The sequence below is a fragment of the Gopherus flavomarginatus genome, chromosome 3 (assembly GCF_025201925.1).
Source record: "Gopherus flavomarginatus isolate rGopFla2 chromosome 3, rGopFla2.mat.asm, whole genome shotgun sequence".
NCBI lineage: Eukaryota > Metazoa > Chordata > Testudines > Testudinidae > Gopherus > Gopherus flavomarginatus.
The window spans coordinates 92161047-92168534 of NC_066619.1; positions in this window are offsets into that span (position 1 = coordinate 92161047).

Below are 7488 nucleotides of genomic sequence, written 5' to 3' on the forward strand. Positions count from 1 at the left end.
CCATTAAAAAAAAAGTTGCAATACTATAGAATACTATATTCTCATGGGGGCCCCTGTGGGGCCCAGGGCCTGGGACAAATTGCCCCACTTGCCCCCCCCCTCCCTGCGGGCAGCCTTGTGAAGAAATGAATCCATGTCTTGTCACTGTATACAAGTGCCCTGATTTTCAAAAATACTGACCACCTGCAACTCCCATCCACTTCAGTGCGATTTGTGCATTCTCAGAACTTCTGAAAAATCAGACCACCCTCATTCATGTAACAATGTGTGGATTTAGGAGCCAGACTTGAGGCACTCAGGTCTGAAAATGTTAGCCAATGTGTGTAAATTATTTGCAGAGTAGAGTGGGAACTCCACTAGTTTACAAGCACATAATAGCCATTGTTGAAATGGTCTGAAACTATACAAGTGAGGTAATCATAATGCCAATAGTGAGTAAAGGTATATCTACACAGCAGCAAAAAAAAAAAAAAAGTGTCAGCAAGTATCTGCCCACGTCAACTGATTTGGGCTCGCAAGGTTTGCGCTGAGGGGCTGAAAATTGCAGTCTAAGACCCTCTCCCTTGCGTAGGTTTCAGAGCCTGGGGTTCAGCCTGAGGCCACACATCTACACTGCTATTTTTTAACCCTGCAGCATGAGCCTGAGTCAGTTGACCCAGGCTCTAGGACTCACTGTGCGTATATCTACACAGCAAAAAAGATATACCCTGGACTAAAAGGGTATATCTTTTTTGCTGTGTAGATATACCCTGGACTAAAATTTCCCAGTATTGAATCACGTTCAGGCAGGAATGTGGTTTTATTTCACCATAGTCATCAGCTACATTTCTAAAATATTTTTATTTCTTCATCATGAAGTTGATGTGTGTGTACTCACCCACTACAGCTCCTTTGTGGTATTCAAAAGTAATGTTATGTTAAATGTCCATGCACCCTGCAAATTGCCTGAGTTGAATTTAAGAACGTTAGTAAACTGATTTCTGAAGAGCTTCTGCTCCCATTTAAGGAGTAAAGAAGAGAAGATGAGACTTTTTTGATCTGCAAATAGAAGTGTTTAGCTCCACAGCCCCTATCCTGCTCCCATTGAAGTCAATGGCATTTTTTCATAGACTCCAATGAGAGCAGCATTTGGCTCCTGATTAGATTGCCGCTGAGCAAGGAGGAAACCTAATAAAAGTGGAAAGGGGATTAAGGGGGCAAACTCTAATTATCTAATCTATTAATCCTCAGTTACCAAATCTAATGTTTTAAACCATTTAGAGTTTGACTCCCATCTCCACCTCTGCCCTTCTAGTAAGGTACATTAATAACAACTTCCCTTTCTCAAACAAACAGAACTAGGATGTAGCCCAAGACTAATTGGTTCCTAAAATTCAAAGAGAAGAAAATGTAGTAACATATGTATGAGGAGGTGTTTTATGCAGCTTAGCAGTGATTTGAAATGGTCTGGTTCACCTGGGTCTCTGTGGTTTTTAAATGTCAGAGGCAAATGAAAACTGATTAAATGTAATGCTGTAGTAAACAAGAGGGCACCGTGGAGAGGTCCAGAGTATAACAACAGATGGTACGCGTTAAGTCTATTTATTAGCAGTCACTTGGCAGTGAGATTGAAAAAGAGGAAGAATGCAAGAAAATAGATAACATGGAATATAACATTGGTATAATGATTCCATAGCCTTAAGACCAAAATGCACTACATTCTTCTTGCCCCATCCTTCACCCCTCACCAGCTTTTTCTTTTTCTGAATTATAAAACTAAAAAGAAAATTACACTGCATTTACTCTAAAATACCATTGGTCAACTGGTTTTCCATTGCTGAAGGGGGGAGTTAAATGATTGTGCACAGCAATCAAGATGCAATGGGAGAACTAGTCTCTCTCCTGCCCCTTAATTTTTCTTAGAAAAATCCTGTTTACTCATTTGAAGACACAGCAAAATAAGATGTGCATCTGGACTGTCTGTTGAGTGCTTTCTAAATAAGGTATACTCCCAACTTCATTGTTTGTTTCACCTCTGCCCTATAAAGATTAAAATGCTGCTCTCTGCATACATTTCTTTTTTTAAATGTGAAATTTATGAAAGGGTGGAATTACATTTTTAGTGTTTTTAGTTTTACCTTTAGAAACCTAAAGAGCAATACAAAGGTCTAGGAGTTCAGAAGATAATCGCCATGTTATTATTCCCTTAGAGCTCACTAAAATGGCAACACATTTTTACTTTAAGGGGATCAGGGTGCTCGCCATGGTGCTAATAATATGATGATCATCTCTCAATTTTCTTTCTCTCTTTCTCCCCCTCCCCTTTCAAAAGGTTTTGGGCTTATGGGAAATAGGGTAGCTTTGGTCGCCATTAAATCAATCTCACCTCATATCCTTTCATAAGTGTGAAATTAATTCTGAGTGATACTGATTATAGCAACTGTATCCTGGCCCTGGTCAAACCTAATTACAATTTCATGTAGTGTCACACTCCATTATTGTTTCCAGGTAATGTGGCCTCTTTTTCACACAGCAGCCTTTACAGACAGCTTGTTGTTCATGAATAGGGTTGAAAAAACCTCCACAGAGTCTCAAATGACCTCTTTTGCATTGTAAAAAGATATGTGGATTGATAAATAGACTAGGATGTATTATTATCCATTATTCAGTTTCACAATCAGTGAACACCTGGCAAGGGGAAAGTGAGATGGCTGTTTGCTTCCCATCAGTATTAATGTTGATGGCCCAGAGCAAACACAGAGCAAACCAATTCCCCCTTGTTAGAGGAGAGAAAATGTGAAACAAAACAAAAAAAATCTGCTTAATATTTAGAGTGTGTAGGTTTAAATTTTAACTTTGTAAAGGTTACGGGTTACAGCTGCTGGGCATATGCCTTTTTTTAGGTATCATTTATTTAGAGTTTATTTATGGAGTCAAAATAAAAAGATTAACAGTTGCAAAAGGCTGACATATTTCTAACCAAATAACAAAGTGGTACACCAGGAAAAGAGAGATCTTAACAGTCTGACGTGGTATCATCAGACAAAGGTGAACATCTTGTTTTGACTAGTTGGTATTACCTAGTGGGACTCAATTAACCTAATTTTCAAATTATCTTTTTTAAGAGAGTTATTTTAAATCACAGACGTGAAAGCTTAATTTTACTTGATTGACCACACTCACTTGCAAACATTTCTCAAACGTCTTTGATCTCTGAATTTATCATTTTTGATGTGGTTTTTATAGTCCTCCGGTCACAGAACTCCACAGCTAGCAGTTAGACAAGAATTGTCTGGCTACATTGTATTCTCAGATTGAAAACTTTAATATGAAATTAAGGCAGAGAGAAACAATTTTAAGAAAACAACAATTAGAGACTCAGGAAAGCTAAGATTACAAGTAAATGAAACCCAAACCTTTGAAAGTATATAAATCCACAATTTAGAACACCCAAACAACTTCGATTCTTCCCCTATAGTGATGCCAGCCTCCCGTCGTCCCCTCAAAAGTGTTATGTTTGGATCAATGATTTTCTAAGAACTTTAAGACAGTGGTTCCCAACTAGAGGTACCTGTACCCCTGGGGGTACGCAGAGGTCTTCCAGGGAGTACATCAACTCATCTAGATATTTGCCTAGTTTTACAACAGGCTACATAAAAAGCACTAGCAAAGTCTGTGAAACTAAAATTTCATACAGACACTAACTTGTTTATACTGCTCTATATACTGAAATGTAAGTACAATATAAATATTTCAATCAATTTATTTTATAATTATATGGTAAAAATGAGAAAGCAAGCAATTTTTCAGTAATAGTGTGTTGTGATGCTTTTGTATTTTTGTCTGATTTTGTATGCGGGGCCGGCTCCAGGCACCAGTGAAAGAAGCAGGTACTTGGGGAAGCGAATGGAAAGAAGCAGCACGTCCGGGTCTTCGTCGGCAATTCAGCAGCAGATTCCTCAGTCCCTCTCTTCCTCTTCGAGCTCCCGCCGAAGAGGAAAAGAGGGAGTGAAGGACCCGCAGCCGAAGAAGGAAGCGGCTTTATCTTTTTTTTTTTTTTTTTTCGCTTTGCCACTTGGGGCGGCAAAAAAAGCTGGAGCTGATGCAGTTAGTAAGGAAGTAGTTTTTGAGTGAGGAGAAACTAGCGGGTCGGCAAGACAAATCAGACTCCTAAAAGGGGTACAGGAGTCTGGAAAGGTTGAGAGCCACTGCTTTAAGTAGTTCATAGACTATGGGCTTGATTTTGCTCCCATTCCAGGAAATGAAAAAACTCTCATTGACTTAAATGGTGCAGAATCAAGACGTATGGCTGTGGACATCTTAGATTTGGAAAAGTTTTCTGTATTGATACAGTGACTTTTCCACCGCTATCTTCCCTCCATCTTTTTTCACAAGGGCTTTAAGAAGTCTGCAGTCTGTGCACATCTTTAAATTGAGAAAAGACAGTGTACTGTACATCTTACAGATAGAGTATTGACAGTAGCAACCACCAAACATCATTTTTATCATTGGTTTCAAATTTTAGAGAGAGAGACTTTCCAATACTAAACATGATGTTTCATCCTGTACTAATCTTTATTCTTTTCAAGTAAGTTCTATATTGAACTGGGTCCAGGATATCTTTATAATATAGATCACAATCTGTGTTTGGTTGTACCTGTATAATTGATGCCACTTGCAATTCAAATGATAAGTGGGGAATGATTGCCTTCAGTATACTAGATATCTAATTAGAAACTTTGAAAAATATATTTTCTTCTTCTTCAAATTGGATACATTTTGTGGACACATTTGAAATGAGAAGGACCACCTTGAGAATTTTAGAGGGTAAGCCAAAATCAGGCTTATAATGGAAAGAAAGCAAGCCTTGGCCTTCAAAATGGAGCAGCTAAATTAAACCCTAGACTAGTGTGGATCAGATAAGCAAATACATGGCCACATTGAATGTCAAAGCAGCTGCAATGCCACATCACCTCTGTGCAGGGAAACTCTGCAGCCCCTGTAAATCACACAGCTGTGCTCCACAGAGGTTCTCACCCCTAAGGAAATGGATTGGGGGCAGATGAGAGCTTTGTCAACGTGTCCATGCACATTGCACACGTGCTGACCAAAAATCCCTGCTAGTGGAAAGCAGTGGACTGCATCCACTACACTCCTATAGTGATTGGCCTGACTGTCCATCCACTACTACAAATTAGGGCTCAGGATTCAATATGGAGAGTAACTAGCATCTTGGCTACTGTAGAAGTCAGGCTGTGTAGGGGCTGGGAGGCAAGTGGCTGTGTGTGGAAGCCCTTTTCCTCCTGTAGTTCTCCAAATCCATGCAGATCTTTGAGGATTCTCCTGACTATTTTTTGGAGTGAAGAGGGGCAAATCCCCATGCTCGTCCCAACAGAGAATTATCAGGAAACTCCCCAACTTTGAATTTGTGGATTTTTCATTCACCTTATGAAGGAATAACCCAGGAAGAGGAAAAGCTGACTATTGGTCTATATTAAATTATAACCTTATTAAATGCAAACAAGATACACAAAGTAATGTTTAAGTTTAGGAACAGAACATGAAGAACTGCAGCACAAAATTCTCATTCATGATAATTGGAGATGCTTATCCGTGTCCCACTGAAACAGCTAAACAGCAGTCCTCTGGGAACTAAGTCAAACTGGGGCTTGGTCTACACTACGCGTTTAAACCGATTTTATTGGTTTAACGCTGCACCCATCCACACAGCAAGGCCCTTTATAGTGATATAAAGGGCTCTTTAAAGCGGTTTCTGTACTCCTTCCTGACGAGAGGAGTAGTGCTGAAATCAGTATTACCATATCGGATTAGGGTTAGTGTGGCCGCAAATCGACGGTATTGGCCTCTGGGCGGTATCCCACAGTACACCATTGTGACCGCTGTGAACAGCAATCTGAACTCGGATGCAGTGGCCAGGTAGACAGGAAAAACCCCGCGAACTTTTGAATTTCATTTCCTGTTTGCCCAGCATGGAGCTCTGATCCGCACGGGTGGTGATGCAGTCCCAAATCCAAAAAGAGCTCCAGCATGGACCGTACGGGAGATACTGGATCTGACCGCTGTATGGAGAGACAAATCTGTTCTATCAGAGCTCCATTACAGAAGACGAAATGCCAAAGCATTTCAAAAAAATCTCCAGGCTATGATACAGAGTCCACAGCACAGTGCTGCGTGACAAGCGTAATGGAAAGCCAAAGAATCAAATGGATGCTCATGGAGGGAGGGAGGGGTACTGAGGACTCCAGCTATCCCACAATCCCCAGCAGTCTCCGAAAAGCATTTGCATTCTTGGCTGAGCTTCCAGTGTCTGTAGGGTCAAATACATTGTCCGGGTGGTTCAGGGTATAGCTCGTTAATTTACCCCCTTCTCCCCCCGTGAAAGAAAAGGGGAAAAAATCGTTTCTTGACTTTTTTCAGTGTCACCCTATGTTTACTGCATGCTGCTGGTAGATGCGATGCTGCAGCAGTGAACAGCAGTATCCTCTCCCCTCCCCTCCCCTCCCGCAGACAGTACAATATGACTGCTATCCGTCATCATCATCAGCCCGCGAGTGCTCCTGGCTGGCCTCAGGGGAGGTCAGCCAGGGGTGCCTGGGTAAAAATAGGAATGACTCTCAGTCATTCCCAGTTGATGGTACAGAACAGCTGGTAACCATCTTCATCATAGCAACTTGGGGCTGAGCTCCATCAGCCCCCTCCCTTTCATGTGTAAAGAAGAGATTTTGTACTGCCTGGACTATCTTAGCAGCGGGATGCTGGGCTCCTCTCCCCTGCACCATTTAATGTCCTGCCTGGACTATCATAGCAGCTGGAGGCTGCCTTCCCCTCATTTTATCTCACTAACAAGTCAGTGTTTCTTATTCCTGCATTCTTTATTACTTCATCACACAAATGGGGGGACACTGCTATGGTAGCCCAGGAGGGTTGGGGAAGCAGGGAAGCAATGGGTGGGGTTGTTGCAGGGGCACCCCCTAGAATGGCATGTAGCTCATCATTTCTGCGGGATCTGACACAGAGCGGCTGTGCTCTCTGGTTCTCTAGTACACTTGCACCATATTCTAGGCAGGACTGACTCTATTTTTAAGATACCATAAAGGAGGGATTGACTCGGGGAGTCATTCCCATTTTTGTCTTTGCGCCCCCGGCCGACCTCAACCAGAGGCACCCATGGCAGTAGAAGACAGTACAGAACGACTGATTAACCATCATTTCATTGCCAATTTACAATGACACGGCAGAGGGTATAGAACAACTGATAACCGTCTCTATCTTACAAAGGCAAATGAATGCTGCTGTGTAGCGCTGCAGTACCGCCTCTGTTAGCAACATCCAGTACACACATGGTAACAGTAAAAAAATGCTGACCGGGCTGCATGGTTGCCATGCTATGGTGTCTGCCAGGGCAATCCAGGGAAAAAGGGCGTGAAATGATTGTCTGCCGTTGCTTTTACGGAGGAAGGAATGAGTGACAACATTTACCAAGAATCA